The sequence below is a fragment of the Aquarana catesbeiana genome, linkage group LG05, assembly GCF_042186555.1.
Source record: "Aquarana catesbeiana isolate 2022-GZ linkage group LG05, ASM4218655v1, whole genome shotgun sequence".
NCBI lineage: Eukaryota > Metazoa > Chordata > Amphibia > Anura > Ranidae > Aquarana > Aquarana catesbeiana.
In genome coordinates this window covers 180,216-193,445 of record NC_133328.1, presented here as the reverse complement: position 1 = coordinate 193,445, position 13,230 = coordinate 180,216, and the positions used below count along the sequence as shown (strand labels likewise).

At 48.1% G+C, this 13,230-nt stretch overlaps 4 pseudogenes; all 4 read right to left on the bottom strand.

Annotated features, from left to right (window-relative positions):
• Positions 1 to 8,267: 8,267 nt before the first annotated feature.
• LOC141146335 (5S ribosomal RNA) lies at positions 8,268 to 8,386 on the bottom strand (annotated as a pseudogene).
• Positions 8,387 to 8,509: 123 nt separating this feature from the next.
• LOC141146369 (5S ribosomal RNA) lies at positions 8,510 to 8,628 on the bottom strand (annotated as a pseudogene).
• A 97-nt stretch (positions 8,629 to 8,725) lies between these two features.
• On the bottom strand, positions 8,726 to 8,844 carry LOC141146324 (5S ribosomal RNA; annotated as a pseudogene).
• A 3,866-nt stretch (positions 8,845 to 12,710) lies between these two features.
• On the bottom strand, positions 12,711 to 12,802 carry LOC141146474 (U2 spliceosomal RNA; annotated as a pseudogene).
• Positions 12,803 to 13,230: the final 428 nt, after the last annotated feature.

Below are 13,230 nucleotides of genomic sequence, written 5' to 3'. Positions count from 1 at the left end.
GGGCCACTACAACTTGTTTATCAGTGTGATTTTGGTATCGCCCTCTGTCCTCCCCTCCTGTTTAGTGCTAGTTATTAATTCTGATGTTACGTTGCCCATCCTTTTCCAGGCCAGCAGGGGGCGAACTAAAGCCAAGCAAGCCCATAGACTTCTATGCAGAGTGCTGAGAATCCTGGGAGATGTAGTTTGAGATGGCAGCTATATAATGGGGGGAATGGACTCCTTACACTACTGATCCCAATAATTTTTATTAAACTTCCTGGGAAAGCTTTTCCTCTTAGCACCGAGGAAGTTAGAGAGTGAGAGAACCTCTGTCTGGAAATTTGCAGACCAGCGGAGAACCAAGCCGTAGACTGGGAGAGAGGACACCTGGAGTCAGCATAGCACCGTCCACATCACAGACATTCACCGCTGCCGCAGGGAGACCGGAGCATTCAATCACCTTCTGCTTCCCAGTGCTTATTACCGAAGGCTTTCAGGGAGAGACCAAAGGGCCCCCCTTGTACAGTGAAAGGTCACCATAGCTGTTTGGACAACCTCCTTAACTGGGACTATTGTTAAGTGCACCGGCACTCTAAAAGGGCCCCAACAATAGCCAGAAGAAGAACATCTCAAAGGACTGCCCCTCCCATAATAATAATTCTGCAAGCCCCCTTTGTTCCTCTGCCCCCTCCGCTACCATCCTCCTTTTCTTTTGGACAGTGCATACACAGGTGGTTTAGGACTAGCATTGCCGCCATAAATGCGCTCTGGCGTTATAATTCCAGCACTCGGAAGATTAAACTTTACTACTGCTCACTGCTGTATCTGAGGTGGCCTTGCTACTGTTTACGCTGATCTGGTTGCCAAATGTCATCTTATGCCGAGTCCTTACTGGTAATCACTTTGTATGTTGAGTTGTGTTGCTATCATTGTTAATCCATTTTATGCTTCTCTAGTAGACATGTGCACTGCCGAAAGATTTGTTCGTTTTTGTTTTTTTGTCCCGTTTTTCAGGTAATTCGTTATGATTGTAATTCGTAAATTCGAAAATCCGAAAATCCGAAAATTTGAAAATCCGAAAATAAGAAATAAAATCCGAAAATTCGAAAGAACGAAAATCCGAAAATTCTAAATAATAACTAACTAACTAATATTAACTAACTATTAAATTATAGGTATTGGAAATTCCTTTCAAATTTGTCTGTTAGTGAACGTAATGAATGCTCTGGTAGAGTGCTCCACCACCGCTGAAGGAGGACCCCTTGTCCTATATGCACAACCAAGCCTGCTAGAGTCCAGGCAGTAACCTCTTCTCCTTGATGATTTCCAGCTGGAATGACAAAAGGTTTATTAGATGACCTAAAAGGAGCAATTGTGGACAGGTACTTCTTTAAAGTTCTGAAAATGACCAGTTCGTGCGACTTTCCTGTGTGACGTTCTGGAAAGTTAGGCAATGTCCAGATGTCTGTTAAATAGAGGGCTGTTGCTACTTTTGATGCAAGATGATCTACAAGACCCAACTCTACTCCTTCTGGAAAGAAAACAATATATGTTTATATAGTATCTCACAAAAGTAAGTACACCCCTCACATTTGTGTAAATCTTTTCTTCTATCTTTTCATGTGACAACACTGAAGAAATGACACTTTGCTACAATGTAAAGTAGTGAGTGTACAGCTTGTATAACAGTGAAAATTTGCTGTCCCCTCAAAATAACTCAACACACAGCCATTAATGTCTAAACCGCTGGCAACAAAAGTCAGTACACCCCTAAGTGAAAATGTCCAAATTGGGCCCAATTAGCCATTTTCCCTCCCCTGTGTCATGTGACTCGTTAGTGTTACAAGGTCTCAGGTGTGAATGGGGAGCAGGTGTGTTAAATTTGGTGTTATCGCTCTCACTCTCTCATACTGGTCACTGGAAGTTCAACATGGCACCTCATGGCAAAGAACTCTCTGAGGATCTGAAAAAAAGAATTGTTGCTCTACATAAAGATGGCCTAGGCTATAAGAAAATTGACAAGATCCTGAAACTGAGCTGCAGCACGGTGGCCAAGACCATACAGCGGTATAACAGGACAGGTTCCACTCAGAACAGGCCTCACCATGGTCCATCAAAGAGGTTGAGGTCACGTGCTCAGCGTCATATCCAGAGGTTGTCTTTGAAATAGACGTATGAGTGCTGCCAGCATTGCTGCAGAGGTTGTAGGGGTGGGCGGTCAGCCTGTCAGTGCTCAGACCATACGCCGCACACTGCATCAAATTGGTCTGCATGGCTGTCGTCCCAGAAGGAAGCCTCTTCTAAAGATGATGTACAAGAAAGCCCACAAACAGTTTGCTGAAGACAAGCAGACTAAGGACATGGATTACTGGAACCATGTCCTGTGGTCTGATGAGACCAAGATAAACTTATTTGGTTCAGATGGTGACAAGCGTGTGTGGGGGCAACCAGGTGAGGAGGACAAAGACAAGTGTGTCTTGTCTACAGTCAAGCATGGTGGTGGGAGTGTCATGGTCTGGGGCTGCATGAGTGCTGCCGGCACTGGGGGGCTACAGATCATTGAGGGAACCATGAATGCCAACATGTACTGTGACATACTGAAGAAGAGCATGATCCCCTCCCTTCAGAGACTGGACTGCAGGGCAGTATTCCAACCCAAACACACCTCCAAGACCACCACTGCCTTGCTAAAGAAGCTGAGGGTAAAGGTGATGGACTGGCCAAGCATGTCTCCAGACCTAAACCCTATTGAGCATCTGTGGGACATCCTCAAACGGAAGGTGGAGGAGCACAAGGTCTCTAACATCCACCAGCTCTGTGATGTCATCATGGAGGAGGGGAAGAGGACTTCAGTGACAACCTGTGAAGCTCTGGTGACCTCCATGCCCAGGAGAGTTAAGGCAGTGCTGGAAAATAATGGTGGCCACACAAAATATTGACACTTCGGGCCCAATTTGGAGATTTTCACTTAGGGGTGTACTGACTTTTGTTGCCAGCGGTTTAGACATTAATGGCTGTGTGTTGAGTTATTTTGAGGGGACAGCAAATTTACACTGTTATACAAGCTGTACACTCACTACTTTATATTGTAGACAAGTGTCATTTCTTCAGTGTTGTCACATGAAAAGATAGAAGAAAAGATTTACACAAATGTCACTGAGGGGTGTACTTACTTTTGTCAGATACTGTATATATATTTTTTTCTTTCTTTGAAGATCCAAGAGCTTGAATCTCGGACAACCTTCTCCTAGTTCTTGCAATAGATACTGCCTCGTAGGTAATGGCCCAAACCGAACACTGCTCTGTTGGAACAAACGTTTTTTGTTTTTTTTTAAACCAGAGATAAATAAATAAATATATTAACACATTTCTCTCTTTTTTTTTTTTTTTTTTTAACCAAAAGAAATAAATAAATTAATATATATGCATTTCACTCATTTTTTTTTTTTTTTTTGGTGTCCTACCTGTTAAAAAGCAGTAGGGGGCGATGAGAGAGCTCTTGCTGGCAAGAGGGAGCTTTTGCCCATAAGCAAGATGGTGGTCGGAACGCCCAATGAACGCCACTGCCCGATGATGTCATCAAGGGTGCTCTGGCCAAAGAAAAACAGCCTTCTTTCCCTATAGGGAGGACTGGGACACCCCAGGCAGTGCGGTCTGGATCCCCCCACATGGGCAAACAAGAGGGTAACAGAACACTAACAAAAATAGAGACATAGGAGGCACTCAAAAGAGAAACAGACCAAGGTAAGGGAGAACACATATGAGGGGACAGAAAGAATAAAAGGGATAGGCAGCCCTGTATGGTGCAAGGAACCAAAACAAAAGGAAAATGAATGAACTAGCTGCCCCCCCCCCCCCCCCCAAGCCTCAGCCCACAGACACTTACAAGATTTTGTTCCTAATGAGGAAACACTGCAGGGCCCCATCAAGACCCACAGAAGGGACTCCCGGGCTATTAGTGCATTTAGCAGCCCGAGCGCTGGGACTTCGCACTGGGAGAGGCTGAACCCAGGCGAGTACTGCACTGAGACTGAGGCAGAGTTGGGGACATAATACTGCTTACTCTTCACTGGTGCGTGGAGGAGAAAAAGAAGAACGAGAGGCGGCTAACTAGTCCTTTTTGTACGCTATTCACTGGTCCTGAGGGAGTGGTCAAGAGGCGGAGCTCTGTCATTAGTACCCCTACAACCCTGGCAAACAGATGACACTAAAATTCTCAAAAAACGTAGTCGCGCTCTTGAGCGTCTGTGGCACAAGACTAAGTCTCTCAAAGACTTCAATCAATACAAATCTGCCCTCCAAAAATACTATTCTTTTCCCCACACTGCCAAGCAAACCTATTTTACAACTCTTATTAACACCTCCTCATCCAATCCCCGTAAACTCTTCTCTACCTTCAACTCTTTACTTTGTCCTCCACCCACTGACTTACTCACTGCCCAGGAAATCACTAATCACTTCAAAAACAAGATTGATACAATCCGTGATGAAATCTCCATTCTACAGGTATCTCCCCCAGCTAAGACCCCGTGTCAACAGGTACAACTGACACTCCCTCTATTCAAATCTGCTACCACAGATGAAGTTGCTAAACTCCTTTCTATCGCCCACCTAACCACCTGTCCCCTGGACCCTATTCCCTCTCAAATGCTACGGTCACCCTCTGACCCCATCCTACACTCTCTAACCCACATCTTCAATCTCTCCCTCACCTCTGGCATCTTCCCCGACGCTCTAAAACATGCACTGGTCACCCCCATACTCAAAAAGCCGTCCTTGGATCCCACCAATCTTAACAACCTACGCCCAATCTCCTTGCTCCCCTTTTCCTCTAAACTCCTTGAACGCCTGGTTTACAACCAACCTCATTGTGACCACCTCATTAAAAACAACCTTCTTGATCCCCTTCAATCTGGATTTCGCCCTCAACACTCCACAGAAACGGCTCTTTTAAAACTCACAAATGACCTACTAACTGCAAAAACCAACGGACAATATTCTGTACTCCTACTTCTGGACCTTTCAGCTGCCTTTGACACGGTTGACCACCCCCTCCTCCTCAAAAAACTTTACTCCCTCGGTCTCCGTGACTGTGCTCTTCAGTGGCTCTCATCCTACTTATCCCAATGCACCTTCAGTGTCAATTGCAATTCTACTTCCTCCACTCCTCTTCCCTTCTCTGTCGGGGTCCCCCAAGGTTCTGTTCTTCTTTTATTTTCAATCTACACCTCTTCCCTGGGTCAGCTGATAGCCTCTCATGGCTTTCAATATCATTTCTACGCTGACGACACACAAATCTATCTCTCCACCCCTCAACTCACCCCATCAGTCTCCTCCTCCTCCCAAATCTATCTCTCCACCCCTCAACTCGCCCCATCAGTCTCTTCACGCATCACTAACTTACTAACAGACATATCTGTATGGATGTCATACCACTTCCTCCAACTCAACTTGTCCAAAACCGAGCTTATAATATTTTCTCCCCCACGTGCCTCTTCCCCAGACTTCTCTGTGAAGAGCAATGACACAAGCATCCACCCGTCCCCACATGTCAGGGTACTAGGTGTTATCCTGGATTCTGAGCTCTCCTTTCAGCCCCACATCCAATCACTTTCCAAAGCTTGCCGCCTCAACCTCCGCAACATCTCTAAACTACGTCCCTTTCTAACCAGTGAAACCACAAAGCTCTTGATTCACTCACTGGTTATCTCTCGCCTTGACTACTGCAACTCACTCCTCATTGGCTTACCTTTAAACAGACTCCTCCCCCCTTCAGTCCATCATGAATGCTGCTGCCAGACTTATCCACCTTACAAACCGCTCAGTGTCTGCTACCCCTCTCTGCCAATCCCTCCATTGGTCTCCATTCAGTGTCTGCTACCCCTCTCTGCCAATCCCTCCATTGGTCTCCATTCAGTGTCTGCTACCCCTCTCTGCCAATCCCTCCATTGGTCTCCATTCAGTGTCTGCTACCCCTCTCTGCCAATCCCTCCACTGGCCTCCATTCAGTGTCTGCTACCCCTCTCTGCCAATCCCTCCATTGGCTACCACTCGCCCAACAAATTACATTCAAAATACTAACAATAAGTTACAAAGCCATCCACAACTCTGCCCCCAGCTACATCACTAACCTAGTCTCAAAATACCAACCTAATCGCCATCTCCGTTCCTCCCAAGACCTCCTGCTCTCTAGCTCCCTCATCACCTCCTCCCATATCCGCCTCCAGGACTTCTCCCGAGCCTCGCCCATCCTCTGGAATTCCCTACCCCAATCTGTCAGACTGTCTCCAAATTTATCCACTTTTAGGCGATCCCTGAAAACTTTCCTCTTCAGAGAAGCCTATCCTGCCTCCATCTAATAACTGCACTATTTTCTCCGTTACCTCATCCCCCACAGCTATTACCCTTTTGTATAACTTGACCCTCCCTTCTAGATTGTAAGCTCTAACGAGCAGGGCCCTCTGATTCTTCCTGTATTGAATTGTATTGTACTTGTATTGTCTGCCCTAATATTGTAAAGCACTGTGTAAACTGTCGGCGCTATATAAATCCTGTATAATAATAATAATAATAATTAGTACGCCGCCATGTTGGCGTCAGGAAAATCCATTTTTCAACAATGAACTGGCTGTAAAATCTTCAAAAATTGCCTCAGTTCATTGTATTGGATGAGTTCTCTTCTCTCTGTTACAAATATTAATTAATTCAGTAATTTCATCATAAAAATCTTCAGTTGGTAACCAGGAACATTTCGGGGCTGCGGGACGGAGGGGATCTTGTTGTATAAAACGGCCATTAAAGTGCGGAAAAAACCGTCTTCCTCATAACGTGTTCTTCAGCTCACAAATTATTTTACCTTCAGAATCAAAATTTGTGACCTTTTTATTTTTGGACATTTCGGGTGAATGAGGGATTTCCGGAGCTCCATAATGACTCAATTATATCCTATCACAGAAAAATAAAACGTTCAAATAAAAGCAAAAATAAAAATGGAGAAGGAGAGTCTCCTGTAATATTTTGTGGCCAGCGATCCGTGTTCATTGTGGAGCAATAAAGATACTAAATAAAGTTTAATGTAAAATTTTTCTGCGTTTTCCTGAGACAGAGAAGTTGGGGGGCGGTAATGCCTGAGATCCCGCTGTCTATAGGAAGGACGATTCCACAACACAATATTTCTCTTCTTCACTGCTCTCATCTCATTTTATTACAACAAAAAATAAAAAATTTGGGGAGTGAAATATGTTGTGCCCCGTCGATCACTCCGGCGCTTTGCATTATGTAAATAATTTGTAGATGAAGCTCGGTCCCACTGAGTTATTAATTGGAATCATTTCTGACGCGGCGATATTTCAGCCGGGGCGATTGTCATAAATGCGGCGGGGGATTTTCTTTCCCGGGGTCTATTGTACAATCTGCGGCGTGAACATCGGGATTTGTGCGGCGCTGACGAGGACCTCCTACCCGCTAATGACTTTCCTCTGGAGGCAAGGAACAAAATGAAACTTGCCGGCGTCTGCCCCACATCTACGCGTTTTTATGGCGGTCCTGTTGATCTCAGGAAAATAAATTGCATCCATCAACGGGGAGACATATTTTTACATAATGACAGCCGCTCGGCGGGACACGAGTGGAACAATCGTCATTCTAATGTAGGAGACGCTCCGGTGTGATTCTACAATCCTCCCGCCTGGTGGGGGTTACAGAGAATAGGAGAGAACAGGGAGCCTGGAGGGGGGGAGGTCGTCATAAAGAGCTGCTTCACCCTACACACCTGAACTCAGCCTGAACTCTGCGTCCACCTACAAATGTCCCATTTACTCCCTGTGTGAGCAATACAGCCGAGTCCAGACAAGTAAGGTGACATCTTATGTATTTAGAAATGATTCTTCCTATCAGTTCCCCACCCCCTTCCATATTCATGTAAGCCCTTTTAAATGTGAACTTTGATCTTCTCTCCAGTCTTGACCTGTTGTACAGGCTCCTCCTCGCTTAGCCTCCGAGATCGGGAGTGCTTAGGTGAGGTGGTCATTGGAGACCACCATTTCAGCCCTCAACTCTCTTCTTGAAAAAACTCCAATAAAAGCCTACAGCACCTGGTATTCCCATCCAGGCAAGAACCAGGCCCGACCCTGCTTACCTTCCAAGATCAGACAAGATCGGGCACTTTCAGGGTGATGTGGCCGTAGGTAATTGCTATGGGTGTTCTCAACCCTCTTGTGCTTGGCAATGCCAAGGTGGCACCTTGGGAAACGAGAAAAAAAATATGCCAACTCCAAAAACACAAAAGCCTTCAGCACCTGGCATTCCCAGGTGGTCTCCCATCCAGGTACTAACCAAGCCCGACCCTGCTCAGCCTCCCAGATCAGACGAGATCGGGCGCTTTCAGGGTGATGTGGCCGCAGGCAAACTCCGTAGGCGATCTCCATAGGCAATCTCCATAGGTGCTCTCAATCCTCTTGAGCTTGGCAATGCCAAGATGGCACCTTGGGAAACGAGAAAAAAAATATGCCAACTCCAAAAAACAAAAAGCCTTCAGCACCTGTTATTCCCAGGCGGTCTCCCATCCAAGTACTAACCAGGCCCAACCCTGCTCAGCCTCGGAGATCAGATGTGATTGGGCACTTTTAGTGTAATATGGCCGTAGGCGATCTCCATTGGCACTCTCAACCCTCTTGAGCTTGGTAATGCCAAGATGGCACCTTGGTAAACAAGAAAAAAAATATGCCAACTCCAAAAAAACAAAAGCCTACAGCACCTGGTATTCCCAGGTGGTCTCCCATCCAGGTACTAACCAGGCGCGACCCTGCTCAGCCTCCGAAATCAGACGAGATCGGGCACATTCGGGGTGATGTGGCCGTAGGCAATCTCCATTGGCGCTCTCAACCCTCTTCAGCTCGGGAATGCCAAGATGGCACCTTGGAGGAAAGGGAAAAAAAAATAGGCCAACAAAAAGCAAAACGCCTACAGCAACTGGAATCCCCAGAAAGTTTCCCATCCAAGTAATAACCAGGCCCGACCTCGCTTAGCCTCTGAGATCAGACGAGATTGGGCACGTTCAGGGTGATGTGGCCATAGGTGCCCACCTTAGGACACCTCAACCTTCTTGAACTTGGGGCTGCCAAGCTGGTACCTTGGCCAATAACAGCCCACAAAAAGCTTACAGAAATTAGTATTCCCAGGCGGTCTCCGATCCAAGTACTAACCAGGCACAACCCTGTTTAGCCAAGATTAGACACATTCAAGGTGATGTCACTACGGGCACCCACCATTCACAGCCTTAACTCTCTTCAACTTGAGGCTGCAAAGCAGCACCTTAGAAAAAATCTACAGATTGCCGATGTCAAGGCGCTCACCCGACCCCAACACTAAAATAACTTCTGAAAGAAAATCACCTATTGAGAATCCATTCACACCTGCTGCATTGGGTGGCTATTCCAGCTCTGTCCCACCTCTCACCGCAACTTCACTACACCATTCAACGCACCTCCCACCGCACCTTCACCACACTTCCCACCGCACTTCCCACTGCACCTTCACTGTACCTTCACCACACCTCCCACCGCACCTTCACTGTACCTTCACCGCACTTCCCACTGCACCTTCACTACACCTCCCGCTGCATCTTCACCGCACTTCCTATCGCACCTTCATTACACCTTCACTGTACCTTCACCGCACCTTCATCGCACCTTCACCACACTTCCCACGCACCTTCACTACACCTTCACTACACCTCCCGCTGCATCTTCACCGCACTTCCCATCGCACCTTCATTACACCTTCACCGCACCTTCACCACAAGACAGGGCAAAATGCATTGTCTCCACTGCAGCCGTGGATTATTGTGATGAGGTTATTATAATTTATTTATGACTGGGGTGGAGTTATTTCAATTTGTTGATGATTGCAGAGGGGTTTTTATAATCTATTGATGATTGGGGAGGAGTTATTATAATCTATTGATGATTGGGGAGGGGTTATTATAATCTATTAAAGATTGGGGGGAGGTTTATTATAATCTATTGATGATTGGGGAGGGGTTATTATAATCTATTGATGGTTTGGGAGTGGTTATTATAATTTTTTATTGGTTGGGGTGGAGCTATTATAATTTGTTGATGGTTGGGGAGGGGCTATTGTAATTTGTCGATGACAGGGGTGGGGTTAATGTGGGGTTATTATGTACGTACAAGTGCAATCATCCGGTAAATAACCGCCCAAGGATCCCGGCTGACCCGTCACATCCTCGGATCCCAGCTGACCCATCACATCCTCGGATCCCGGCTGACCCGTCACATCCTCGGATCCCGGCTGACCCATCACATCCTCGGATCCGGCTGACTCGTCACATCCTCGGATCCTGGCTAACCCGTCACATCCTCGGATCCCAGCTGACCCATCACATCCTCGGATCCGGCTGACTCGTCACATCCTCGGATCCTGGCTGACCCGTCACATCCTCGGATCCCAGCTGACCCATCACATCCTCGGATCCGGCTGACCCGTCACATCCTCGGATCCCGGCTGACCCATCACATCCTCGGATCCGGCTGACTCGTCACATCCTCGGATCCTGGCTAACCCGTCACATCCTCGGATCCCAGCTGACCCATCACATCCTCGGATCCTGGCTGACCCGTCACATCTTCGGATCCCGGCTGACTCGTCACATCCTTGGATCCCGGATGACCCGTCACATCTTCGGATCCCGGCTGACTCGTCACATCCTTGGATCCCGGATGACCCGTCACTTCCTCGGATCCCGACTGACCCGTCACATCCTCGGATCCCGACTGACCCGACACATCCTCGGATCCCGGCTGACCCGACACATCCTCGGATCCCGACTGACCCGACACATCCTCGGATCCCGACTGACCCGACACATCCTCGGATCCCGACTGACCCGACACATCCTCGGATCCCGACTGACCCGACACATCCTCGGATCCCGACTGACCCGACACATCCTCGGATCCCGGCTGACTCGTCACATCCTCGGATCCCGACTGACCCGTCACATCCTCGGATCCCGGATGACCCGTCACATCCTCGGATCCCTTTAATAACGAAGTGAAGGAATGAAGAAATCTCGGCAGTTTGAAATTGTGGAAGTGAGAATGTAAAGAGCGCGACGCAGGACGCCGCATAATGATATCTCCAGACTTATTTCCTCCTCACAGCTGCTCTTCTTCAGAAAACCATCAGATTTCGGAAAGTTGAATATTCCATTTTCTAATCTATGAATCAACAAATCGTTTTCTCTCGCCAGCTGCGGGGGGGGGGCATCCGCCCTGGAGAGGGGGAGGAGAAGAACCTGAAGGATCGGAGGAGGATCAGACATGTCGGTGGAGCCTCAGGAATTGCTAATGTAATCATGAATCCGAGAATACCGGAGAAATAAGAGAGCTTAGAAAGTGCTCCTGGGTGCGTCCGCTGCAGGGAGACTCATCATCCAGGCACAAGTCAGACATTCTCCTAATCTGTTTGTTGAGGGGAAGTGTAATTCCTCCGAGTGTTATAAAGAGAACCTGTCATTGTGTGATAGTGAAGAAGACGGAATGACAAGAAAAGGATTTCCTCAGATATAAATGTAAAGAAATCATCTCCATGTCGGAGAACGTTTCAACCCTTTGCTGACCGGGTCTTTTCTGCCACTTTTTGTTTACAAGTTGAAATCCATATTTTTTGCTAGAAAATGACTTAGAGCCCCCAAACATTATATATATATATATATATATATATATATATATATATATATATATATATATATATATATATATATATATTTTTTTTTTTTTTTTTAGCAGAGGCCTTAGAGAATTAAATGGTGATCGTTGCTATTTGTTATGTCACACGGTATTTACACAGGGATTTGCAAACGCAATATTTAGAAAAAATCCACTTTAATGAATTAAAAAAAAAGAAACTGTCACCCCCCCTCCCAGCCCTACAGAACATCAAACTTGTCTCCCCTCTCTCAGCCTTGCAGAACATCACACCTCCCCCCCTCCTAACCCCTGTATGCTACCCTACTGTCCCATGGTCTTCTGTCCTGCTGACCCCTGTACCACGCTCTACTGACTCCTGTCCTCTGTCCTGACCCCTGTACCCCGCCCTAATGACTCCTGTCCTCTGTTCTGACCCCTGTAGCCCCGCCCTACTGACTCCTGTCCTCTGTTCTGACCCCTGTACCCCGCCCTAATGACTCCTGTCCTCTGTTCTGACCCCTGTAGCCCCGCCTTACTGACTCCTGTCCTCTGTTCTGACCCCTGTAGCCCCGCCCTAATGACTCCTGTCCTCTGTTCTGACCCCTGTAGCCCCGCCCTACTGACTCCTGTCCTCTGTTCTGACCCCTGTACCACGCCCTACTGACTCCTGTCCTGACCCCTGTAGCCCCGCCCTACTGACCCCCTGTCTTCCAACCTGCTGACCCCTGTACCCTGCCCTACTGACCCAGTATCCTCTGCCCTTGTGATGCCTCTTCTCTGCCCTGCTGACCCCCGTACACTGCCCAGCAGACCCTTCTCCTCTGCCATTCCTGTCCACCACACTCCTTAAGCCCCTCCCACTGTTAAGAGTGTGGCCACACCCATATTTTTGCCACGGCGCAAATTACTTCCTCTCTCAAGTGTCCCTCATTCCAAAGTTCAGGAGTTGGGAGGTATACTAACCTTCCAAGCCCCCATCACTCCAGCAGGTTTGCATAGCCACCGCCCCCAACCCTGGTTAGGTCAAGATGATAGCACAGCGCCACCCACTGGATCACTGATAAGAACAGATACTACACTTGATCTTAGCCAAAACGCTGAGAAGCGTCAGCCTACACCACCCTGGATGAACCAGGAGGAGACAGCTGGCCCCCTGATGACATCAGAGGAGAATGAGGCGGCACAGGACCCAGCGAGCGCCGGCACAGGACCCAGCGAGCGCCGGCACAGGACCCAGCGAGCGGCAGCACAGGACCCAGCGAGTGGAAGCACAGGACCCAGCGAGCGCCGACACAGGACCCAGCGAGCGGCAGCACAGGACCCAGCGAGTGGAAGCACAGGACCCTGCGAGCGCCGGCACAGGACCCAGCGAGCGGCAGCACAGGACTCAGCGAGCGCTGGCACAGGACCCAGCGAGCGGCAGCACAGGACCCAGCGAGTGGCAGCACAGGACTCAGCGAGCGCTGGCACAGGACCCAGCGAGCGGCAGCACAGGACTCAGCGAGAGCTGGCACAGGACCCAGCGAGCGGCAGCACA